Source organism: Cupressus sempervirens, chromosome 4 (assembly GCF_028749045.1).
Source record: "Cupressus sempervirens isolate cs-2001-9-10 chromosome 4, ASM2874904v1, whole genome shotgun sequence".
Lineage (NCBI taxonomy): Eukaryota > Viridiplantae > Streptophyta > Pinopsida > Cupressales > Cupressaceae > Cupressus > Cupressus sempervirens.
The window spans coordinates 749,803,844-749,816,457 of record NC_143121.1 but is presented as its reverse complement, the minus strand read 5'-3'; the positions used below and the strand labels follow the sequence as shown (position 1 = coordinate 749,816,457).

At 34.6% G+C, this 12,614-nt stretch overlaps 1 pseudogene; it reads left to right on the top strand.

Moving 5' to 3' along the window:
• Positions 1-2,090: 2,090 nt before the first annotated feature.
• On the top strand, positions 2,091-12,351 carry LOC149563532 (low affinity inorganic phosphate transporter 3-like; annotated as a pseudogene).
• Positions 12,352-12,614: the final 263 nt, after the last annotated feature.

The following is a 12,614-nucleotide window of genomic DNA, read 5'->3' as shown; positions in this document are numbered from 1 at the left end:
TCAAACATAATAAAGTAAGTGCATGGTTCCTCCCAACTGTTAATAGCATCATTAGACCATCGTGGATCCTAGCCATCCCTCTATGCATAACATTCCAAATTACCAAAGAGATCATCGGTACTAATATAATAGGAATGTCACTCCTAATATATACAACATCATAAGTAGAAAGCAATGTAACATGCAAATAAAGGCATAAGATAACATCATCTGACATATGCTAATCATCAATGAAAAGGATACATATCCACCATCATGAAGGATGCATCAGCCATGATGTATCAATAAATCTCAAATGATAAGAGTGGAAAATACACTACCACCGGACCGTTTGGTACCAAAGTGGTCCACTCCCACCGTGCTGAGGAGATAATCTCAAGTCCCAAACAGGATAACAAAATCACATAGCACAAATCTCTATAAGTCTAGGAATCCTAAAAGTATACTAACTCAAAGGTTCCAAACACAAAATCTGACATCTAATCCCAAAGGCACACAATGACATGTAGGAACCTACTATGCAAGCAAGAAAGTGTCATCGCAATTATGACGTACAAGTTACCATAGCAGTTAGCTAAACTCCACGGGTCCATACTGATCTCATGCGGCCACTAGTATCATCTCATATTGATGAGGCATACTATGGAATTCAAGGTCGTAACCATGCGTTCTCACTACTCCCATCCTAGCCTGTACAAGCACTCAAGGCATGGGCGAGAAAAAAACTCTTATCTTTTTAGGTTCATTCAGTTAGTATTAGGTGTGTATGTTATCACTTATTAATCCAACTTACAATAAGTTACCCTGGCAGCCTCTTAGGACCCCGGCCCCCATTGCAAGCCACTTCCCGTCACTACATATAGATATCCTACCCTAATGCTCATGGAATCATAAATCTCAAAATCAAAAAAATAATCCATAATAAAATCATCAAATATGCATAAAAGCATCGAATATCTATGAGCAAACATCCATAGAAAATCATGATCACAACAGCTCTCTATTGGCAACTGAGGTATCACTAATAATCAAAGTATCCAATAGTTCTCAATAACCAAAATATATCTCAATCAAACTGATTGAAGACTCCAAAAATGGTTGAGTCAAACATGTCACATCATGACATCATAAAGAATAAATCCACATTATAGTCCCAACATGGCGACTAGAAAATAACTAAGGATAAATGATCGATGACCACAAATAATGGTTAAGTCAAGTGTCTTATACACAAGAATCTCAACTATAACAATCAGTAATCACAAACAATACATAGAGCATTCCATCACATAACCATGGTTGGGTTTATAAAGATCGAGATTAAATATCATCACGACATCACAATCACATAACTCCCAAGCCTCTGGTAGATGTCCTATAACTGGTCAACACTAGTCAACCCAAAACCCAAAACAATAGCATAAAGAATACACAATGCAAACACATGTTTTGGTTTTGCTAAATTTACAATTTGAATTTAAATGCAAAAGTCTCGATTTACATTTCCAAGTTTAGAGAAATAATTTGAAGGAACATTTATACGTTTTGAATGAATACAAATCCATTCTTTAATTATAATTTTAATCCAAACATCCCCCACCAATCTAATAATCAATATTTAATATACTTAATAAAACAATTAATTTAAATCATGAGCCTTTGATATAAATCAATTATCAATTTTACAATTATAAAACAAATAATCATATTTACATATTATATACATACTTATATTTATATATATATATATATATATATATATATATATATACATATAAATACATATATAAATATATAAATTATTTTACCATTAAAAAAAATTGAATTGACAAATTCGATTAATGCCAAAAATTTAATAACAATTAAAAATCGAATATGGCAAATCTTATTAATAAAACACATATTTATATAACACATCTACTGGTACGCAGGACCTTGTGGTCGCAGGGCCTGCGACGGCGGTACATTGTGACTGCAGTGGAGGCGCGGCTCTCGTCCCCCCCGACTCAATGTATAAAATGTTTATATATATATATATTAAATCACTAACGCGATTTCCATTTGCGATTTGGTTTAAAACGTTCTCGCCCATGGGTATGTTATCCAATTTTTAAGAAATATATATTATATATACATATATATGTATATATATATAAAGGTGTATATATATATATATGTATATGTATGTATGTATATATATACAAATATATGCAGAGTTAAAAATATCACAGTATATGAGCATATATATATATATATATATATATATATATATAAGTATAAGCAAATTGACAATATATCAATACAAATTCAGTTTTCAGAATTCCTCCATAAACCTTTGATGTCTTCAAAATTTTCAATAATTAATCTAATGGGTTTGTCTATGAATCTCAACCCTAGCCCTGTGTTTTTTTTTTTTTTTTTTTAGATCTATGCATATGAAATTTTCAAATAAATTAATCTACCTATATTGAGAATGCACAATAAATTATGAAATTCCTCAGAGGACATATGGAAGAAACAAAGAAGACAAGGAATGCATGATGCAGAAATAGCATAAGTAAAATCACAAGAATCTACCCAAATTTTGATGCTAAATCGCTCTTCCTCAGAAAACCCACAGAGCAAGCTCCTCCCTTCTTCAGAGTTCTCGAGTCCTCCAATCCTCCAATTTGCACTCCAACCGTTATCTCTAAGCCTCTAAGAATTCCTGAATATAAAGAGCTTTTAGGAAACATCTAGAATGCTTCTAGAAACAGCTGGAAGGTGTCACCAACTAAGCATGGGTCTTTTCCAACCTTCAAGATGAGCCATAGGGTTGTAGACACCATGTGCTTAATTGATGCACTAACCCCCATGTTGTTGACACTTGAGAAATAGAAAAGTGCGTTAACTCCCATGCAAGCTTATAACTTCAATTCACTTTTTATATAATTTTCTATTAAATATTTATAACTTCCATTTTAATTTTTATAACTTTTATTATTATTATTTATTTATTACTTAATATTATTATTTTATTATTATTAATAATTTTAATTTCTAATTCTCTTTTATTTAATTCTTTTTCCTCAATTAATTCTCATTTAATTAATTATAATCAAAATATCAAAGATTATGATATTTTATATTAATTTTTCTCAAATAATTAATTTGTTAATTAAATCTACTTATTAAGACTTAATTAATAGAAAATTCACCATAGACCTCCAAGATAAAATATGAAAACTCATCATAGAGAAAATCACACAAACTCAGTCTAAAGGGTTAAACATCACGAATCATGTCATCCGACACATTCGGTGGGTAAAATATCCAGATACTTGTGCTACCTCACTAGGACAATTGGCTTAAAGGCTTGGGATTTAGACTTGAGAATTTATCTCCCTTCTCTTATCATTGAGATAGTATAATAAGGTACGCTCATCCTGGCAATTCAGGGAAGTCGATACCTAGTACCTGCAACCTACAGAAAAACCATGCATGTACATACAATATATATAATGCTAAGCTAAACAAACAATGGTAGGAAGTGGTGCATCGTGTAGATCCCGACCAAGCAAGTGACTATGACTCCCTTCCTTAACCACATCAGAAATGCCATACAATAAGAAAACACGCACACATACACATGCAAGTATGGGGTAAGTATCCATAATAAAATGCATAAGATAATAACCATCAACTAATCATCAATAATATCTTAAAACAATATAATGATCATCATGTATGCATGAAATGTAAAGTCTAAATGATCTCATCACATAACCTCTAGATCCATAACATAATGTCTAATAGTGTCAAAACAATACCACTAATCCATCAACATAAAACTAGTCCATCATAGTTTGATAATAATAGCAACAATATGTCCAGAAAACATGTGAATGAGGGTAGGCACTACATTTTTGGTGGGTAGTAGGAGGAAGTCTTGAAGAATTATTTAGTCTAGAAATAGAGTTAAAAATGCATATCTTGATTAGGTTTCTTCCCAAGACTTCCACCATGAGTATAAAAAGATGATGATACAAGGGATCTCATTGTCTAACCCTAGTTTTAGTAGAGAAGCACCCTGAGGGAGCCCCATTAGATAAAATCACATATTTTGTAGTTGTAAGACAACTCATGATCATTTTATATAATCTTCTTTTAAAATGACATCTAATGAGGAGTCAATCATTGATGGACTATTTCACCCTATCATACACTTTACATATGTCCATCTCGAGGGCCATGGTTTCCTTATCATTACCTATCATATATTTGATAATTTTATGCATTATAATAACCATATCTATCATATTTCTTCCTCCTACAAAGCCCTTTTGATATGTGGAGACTAGTTTATCCAAAATAGGTTTCATTTTATTAACCACAACTTTAGCAATAATCTCATAAATAGCATTACAAAGGTTTATAGGGAAGAATTCATACATGATAGTTGGATCACCTTTTTAGGAAGTAAAGCAATATAGGTTTGATTAATCTTATCCATTAAAAATATCTTCCCACACTATCTCCCAATATTCATGGGAAAAATTCAAGGGGAAGCCATCTGGTCCCATAGATTTGAACCCCTTGAAAGAGAAGCCCTATATTTTGACTTCAACACTATGAAATGAATTCATCAAAGAATTATTGTCATTATAAGAAACCAATGCTGGAATATTATCTAATAGATCATGGGGTTCATCAACTCCTAAATATTGAGCTCTCCTCTCAAAGAAATAATTGATGACTGCAGTGTTGATATATACCACTTCTATGACCTTCACCAGTAAACAAAGGTAAGGGATTTTATTGCATTTTTGCTTCTATAGTTCATCATAGTCTTATGGAAGAACCTAGAATTTCTATCACCTTCTTTTGAGAAAGTCTCTTCCTATGCTAATAGAGATAGAAAATGGTATTTATGGGTATATTCCTAGAAACACATACCCCTATTCTCATGATTATTTACTATGTTCCTTTTAACTTCTACCATCTTAAAATATAGGTTTCTCTTGTTTTCAAAGGTATTACCAAAGGAAGCTTTATTCCACTTTTTTGACTTTATCCTTGACAACTCTTAGTTTCAATGTTAAGTTAATCAAAGAAAAAGTTGCATTAGGAGTGTTGCACCATGAACTTATAAGATCTAGAAGGTTGTGGTTAGATATCCACATATTTTCAAATGTAAAGGGCCCAACATTTCTTTTTCCTTCTTTCTAATCCATGAGAATATCACCATGGTTGAATCTAATATGGGTTTACCCTCCAGTTGCAAGTAATCAGTGTTAATATAATTAGATGAGAGAGTGAATCTATCTATCCTAACTCGAATGAGCTCCTTACCATATCTCCTAATATTCTACATAATTTAACCCCTCTTAGGTCCATGTCTATAAGTCATGTGTTGATAAATCACTCTCATTGGACCCACCATGCTGTCTGAGAAAAAAACATTTTCTCCCAGTTTCTCTAAAGGGTGCAGGGGAGTATTAAAGTCACCCACCATCACCTATTTTATATTAATCCCATTTACCATAATTTTAGATAAGAAATCATAGATTTTTTTCCCTTGACCTTTATTATTAGGGGCATAGACTTTTAGAATGTTCCAATACCATCTTGTAGACAGATTGTGGCAAGAAATAATGAAAAAATTATCAGAAGAGTGTAAAAGAGTACCTAATAACTTACATTAGAAATTATATATATCCCACCTAAGGCTCCTTGGGAGTCCCTAGATACCCAAGTGGGGCTTGTCCAAATATGCTTGAATGCCTTCTCTAGACCTTTCCTATCCATTTTTGTTTCGTAAATAAGCATACTATCCACCTTAAGTCATTTTAAAGAACATTTAAGCATATGCTTCTTCAGCTAACTATTAAGTTCACTTAGATTGCAAGAAAGGATTCCAATCATCAAACCATTTAGAAGAATTTTTTCTAATTTATGTTAATCCAAAAATATCAATAGTTTGAAGAATTTTCTAAAATTCATACAGACTTTGTGGGCTACCTTCCACAATTATTTTCCTTAGAAGGCCAATTCTATGTCCCATAATCTTAGGCCCTACAATATGACCTGAATAGTTAACCACTCTACTATCCGTACCAATAACTAGTTTAATTTTATTTTCTTTTTCTTTACAGCATTCCATTAAAATTCCTTGAAAAGGTCATTCTTAGAGTTAGTTTGGGGATCCCAAAGGATATCAAGAAAGCCTATTCTTTTAAGAAGAGGAGGTAATGTCATGAATCATTTTTTGACTCCTTGTCTTAAAGAAGATGACCTTGATAACATAACTGAATTATATGAGCTGTATTTGAGGGGAAAGAGAGGCACAAAGACTAAAAGTCCCACCTTCCTTCATAGGTGAAGGAAAAAGACAGCTCATAGTCTCATTTAGAATTCCATGTTGGGTAGGGGTAAGAAATAGGGAATTTCCAATTGTTAGAGGGATTTTTTGAACTGAGGGATTCTCATTCTCCAAATGAGACTTGGGAATGACTAAAGGGTAATCAACCAACTTATGATGAGGGGGAATATAACTCAAAGAATTCTTCTCAAGACCATTTGAGGGACCTTCCTTCTTGTCAAAGAAAAAGGATAGGACACATCCACATGTCCTTGAATCTCCTACATATTACACAAAACATTTCTTCATTTTAAAAAATAAAGGGTTAAACATTAGAGCCTAATTTAGAGTAATAGTAATAGTCATAGGAAGAACCTTGTTAACTATCACATTGACATAGATCCTTGTAAATAGAAGGTGAGACTATATTGGGGTAACTTTATCTACTGACAACAAAGAGCCAAAAGATTCTGCAATACCTCTGAAGGCTTTATTATTCTAGAACTCCAAGTGGAAGCTGAGAAGCCTAACCCACATGGGGGATGTTAATCCTAAATCCATGGGTAGGTTTACCTTAGGTTTCCATATTTTTAAATTAAGAATAATTTTGGAGTTAGAGCCCAAACACCAAGGCCCATTAGTAAGAACAACAAAGAAATCCTACTTAATGGCAAAATGGAAAATAAACAAACCACTAACTAGAGCATTGATCTCCATACTTCCATTCAAGGTCTAGGTAGTGGAGGTCTATTTCCTAAGCTACTCGATGGAAGACCCAAAAGGAAGGAATCTTCCAACCATGGAGAGCTTAAGGTCTTTCATTGATTCCTCAATAATGTCATCGAAAACAGTAATGGTACTACCTTTAACAATACATGAACCTTTTTCCTTGGGAGGGGGTAAAGCACCAACCCTAGGAACTTTATATGCAAAGGATTCACTAGTAGGCCAGCCAATAATGGAGACACATTCTCCCATCCTAACAACATTACTAGAAGGGAGGGCATGAAGGGTTGGTTGAAAAATAACTAGGTTAATAGCAACTAGAGGAGAGCTAGGGAATCCCTCATGAACCACATGGAGAGGCATCAAAACCTAAGGGAAATAGAGAAGCAAACTATGGGGTAAAAAGACCATGAGACAAGGGGTCGAAGGGTCAGGAATAGGGGGCTCGAAGGACCTAGATGTAGAGTGGGAAAAAGTGCTACAAATAATTTTTTCTAAAGTAACTAAATTGATAAGCCAATTTGAAGTAACTAAATATAGCCCACACTAATAAAATATATCATAAACTAGCACTTGTCTTTCTCACACAACTAACTAAATGTGTTTTTTAATACATAGATTTCATAAGAATGATGAATCATATATTTAATTCCACACTAGAATATTTTCATTTAGAAAATATGTTTGAATTATAATAGTTAACCAAGATTATGATTCATTAATACTATGGTTCTAGGCTACTTCTACTTAGTGTATCATTGTCATAACAACCATAAGTTTAAATTAGATAACCAAGTAGTACTTAACTCTAATTCATTGAATATTCTACTTTTTATAGATTTTGAAGGAGTAGATGTATTTAGTAATACATTAGAAAAATTATTACATTGTAATATTCAACCTCTATACTCAATTATTTTTAGTAGACTAGCTATGTAGTCATAGAAATCCTTGTGATAGAAAAGAAAATTTTCTTTAGTCATTGAAATGATCTAGAATGATTTCCTATAGATTTTGACTCTATGATAATGAAGGCAAAGTGAATTTATTTACAAATCTCTATATAGAAATGTATATTTTGAAGTGTGTGTTAAATTAGCTTATGATGGTCTTTAAATGAGGAGTTGACATTTAATGCGATATTCAAAATTTTAAGGGTCTTTTTGATTCATTGAGAAAATGATATTTTTCCATGAAATTAAGCATGCACCATGTCAAGGTGAGAGAAAGTTGCAGTGAATGTTTGAACATGTAAAAAGGATATAATAAATCCTTATTTTTATAGGTAATGGGCCAAAGCCTAGATTAATTATTATTATTAGTATTTATTGAAATTAATTATATTTATGTGCTATGGTTGAGTAGGTTCAAACCCAAGACCTCATCATTGATATAAAAAAATAAAATACATGAGAAATGAATTATTAAAAAATTGAAACTCAAGTTTGACTAGTCTCAGCAAATAAATTTATTAAACTATGTCATTAAAACAAGCTTAAAATAAATGAAAATACATATAAATTTATATTTCTAGTCATTGTAAGATACAGTTCTATTATTATAATAAACTAAAAAACTAATGTAGAAATTATCAAACATATATATCAACAAATGCTCCACCACTCTAGAATACTATTATGAATATCCAACCGATTGGAGATCCACGTAACTACAAATAGATGTTTTTTTAATTACAAATAGTCCCTTTTCTATTAGTAAAATATTAATGTTACATATTCACAAAAAAGGGGCTCGAGGATACTATCCCCTACGAAAACACGATGCAAAACATAAGAACTGCACTTAGGTGGCGAGAGCAGTGCCAACCGGGGGAGAAGGATCATTTCTATCATGAAAACCTAGTTGTCCGCAGGGTCGGAAGAAGACTAAAGAGGAGCCCACCCATCGTTAGCAACAATAGAAGCTTCCTTCTCAGCAATAATAGCTTCCCTCTCCCTTCGCCCTGGGAGGCAAAATGCCTAAGATGGAGGAGAGAAACTATAACCTTTGACTTAAACTACTAGTTTTTTTTCCTCCACCTCCCTCGATAACTTCAAATTTATAATTTATAATCATAATTCGTTCAATATAATTTTGTTTTAAAAAACTATAGCTAACTTTAAACCGCTCTCCAGGCAAGAGTATTTGGTAGATAGTCTGCGATGACCATTCCATGGGATACATTCATTACTCATCTCTAGTTTTCCAATTGGTCACTTTCCATCATAAATAAAGTTAAGTTGCCAATTTGGGTTTGGGGATGGATTCGGGTTCAAGGTTCAGGTTCATGGGTTCGAGCAAATTGTTTTTTCCCATTTGGGTTTGTGGGTGGGTTCGTGAGTGTGTATATATGTACACACACACACACACACAACACAAGAGAAACATACATAGTTGCAAAACAAAGTCATTTAACGGTATGAATAATTGTTGCTTGATCATTGATCAATGCCAAATGTCAACGATAAACATTAAATACTTGCTCATTAATCGATCTTCATGATTGTATAGAAAATTATACATTGAATTACTAAATTGCAAATCATAGACTAGTTCATCAAATAATAAAGTTTGAAACATCATGATAGATGACAAGTGTTTAGTAGCTTATCAATAATCATCGTATCAAATGCCCTTCAAGTGTCAAATGGATCATCATAAAATAAGGGATCAATGGCTTCATCCCCAATTGCAACTATATCTAGATCCTCATCATTGGAACCCACACTAGTTCCACTAATCCCATATGCTGCTATATCATCCTCCTCTTCCCCAACATAAGAGATTAGATGAGTGAAATATCCTTTATTAAGTTCCTTTTAGAAGTACATAAGAAAAATAACAAAAAAACACAATCTTTAAAGTTGTTTTAGCTCCAAGTCCTCTTGGGTTCGTTGTGGGTTCATCTGGGTTTGCTCCAACAAGAACTTGGGCAAACCCACAGTCGAAACTAAGGACCCAGCCTGGATCCACAACGGACCCGTGGGCAAATCTAAACCCATGCAGACCAAGACCCGAATCCAAGCAACAAGGGACAAATTCGGCAACTTAGAAATAAAGTCAACAACCTAGTCATCACTTTGTACTATATTTATCTATAAATATTCTGTACAAGCTAGGCTTCAGACCGTGTTCCTGATGGTGCCCCACAAAGCTGTCCCTTCTCTGCGTTTTCCCTGTTCTCGACAAATTCAAATGAACTTCCTCGCAGCTACAAATTTAATTTTCTAATTGAACCAATATAATTAAAAATAGTATATTTCTGAATATTCTTAAAGCATACACCAAAAATAAAAATTATCTCTAAATATTCTTTGACTACAAGGAAGCCGGACAACGGACTGTAGAACAACGACCTCTAGCTGTTTATATTACAATAAATCGGGTTCATCAGAGATTCATAGTGATTTGTTGGAAGGTTCACCTCTTGAATAATCTTAAGAACTGAAGAGTATTCATTTTACCAAATTCGCTTCTGATACAAACCCTATTTTATCCCTTTTACCCTTTTAGATGTCCCCAACAATGTACTAAGCAAGGCTTATTCCTAATAGACTCTTTGTAAGCCTTGGAACTTCAACCTTTTGACGGAAATTGTGAAATTGTAATTCAAAGGACTCGGATATGAAAAAAAAAAACGCCGCTCGACGCAACTGTATCATTTCAGTGCGATATTTATCACTGGAATGGGGTTTTTCACGGACGCTTATGATCTCTTCTGTAGTTTGCCTGTTTCCAGTCTGCTAGTGACCCATCGAGGTAAATGCCCTCGTTAATGGAATAGCCTTGTGCGGGGCCTTGGCTGGTCAGCTCTTTTTCGGTTGGGTTTGAGACAGAATTGGACGAAAGAGAGCATACGGATTCACACTAACTCTGATGGTCTTCAGTTCTCTCGCTTCTGGCTTCTCCATTGGCAGATCGAGAGAATGTGTGATTGGCACTCTGTGTTTCTTCAGGTTATGGTTAGGTTTTGGAATTGGCAGGGATTATCCTCTATCTGCAACAATCATGGCGGAGTACGCGAATACCAGAACCAGAGGAGCTTTTATCGCGGCGGTATTTGGCATGCAAGGCCTCAGAATTTTGGCGGGCAGTATTGTGGCTCTCGTTGTGGCGGGGAGTATGAAGTCTTTGGCGGGCGATGTGCCGTCGTTCGGGCAGAAGGACGTGGTTTGGACGATTATCGTGATGCTCGGAGCTATTCCCGCCGATTTTACATATTATTGGCGGATGAAAATGCCCGAAACAGCGAGGTATACTGCTTTGGTTGCCAGAAATGCCACGCAGGCGGCGATTGACATGTCGCGGGTTTTAAATCTGGCGATTGACGAAGACGAATCGGAAGTTCTCAGCATGCAAACTCGGTCCCCTCAGTTTAGATTGTATTCGATCGATTTTGTGAAGCGGCACGGGTTAGAATTGGTCGGCACGGCGTCCACTTGGTTCTTTGTGGATATTGCATTCTACAGTGGCAATCTATTTCAGGACGATTTATATCGTACTAGCGGATGGTTAAAATGTGTTTATGAGAATCCATTGGAAGGAGTTATGGATGCTGCAAGTTCACAGGCATTGATTGCACTGTGTGGGACTCTGCCGGGGTACATATTTACCATTCTTCTGATAGATCGTATTGGGCTATTTAAAATTCAGCTATCTCGGTTTTTCTTCATGTCAGTTTTCTTGTTCGCCCTCTCCATTCCTTACGACAGTTTCTGGGTTCACCGGTCTCATCGTTATGGATTTCTAGCGATTTATTCTCTGACATTTTTCTTTGCAAATTTTGGGCCGAATACGATTGGATGGCTTAAACATCACACACTAAGCTTCATTCCAACACTAAAAGTGTTAAATAGTCAAATCTGACTTATTTTTTCCAAACTTAATTTTCTCCTTGATGTGTGATGTTTAAGGATGGCCGAATACGACTACTTTCATTGTGTCGGCGGAGTAGTTTCCTGCTCGCTTGAGACCAACGTGTCATGGTATTTCTGCTGCCGCTAGAAAAAGCAGGCGCTATCATCGGAGCATTTAGTTTCGTGTTCGCATCTCAACCCATGCACAAGAAGGATCTTGTGCTTATTGATCTCAATAAGAACCCTTATGAGTGCGAAACCTCTTATCCAACAGGTATAGGAGTCGAGAAGACCTTGATTATTCTTGCAATGGCAAGCTGCTTGACTTTTTGTTGCACATTTCTGATACTGGAAACAAGGGGAAGATCATCGGAAGATAATGAGGTGGAGCTTGCTGAAATTCACGCCTAGCCTAGTGAAGATGGTGGAGAAGGGAAAAATGAAGCATATCTGTATTTATCCAAAAGTATTGTTTGTATTAGTGGTTTTTCTAGCTGATATTGAGAGAAGGTAGACTAAAGTTTTGTTTGACTTTGTTAAGAATAGGGGTATTCCACTTGGACCTAGTTAAGGGTAGGGATATTCTACTTTCTTTAAGAATGGGGATATTCCACTTGGATTTATAGGCAAGCAAAAGTTGCCAGCGCTTATCTTAAGTAATGTATCATATTTTATTTTTTTATTTTTTTATT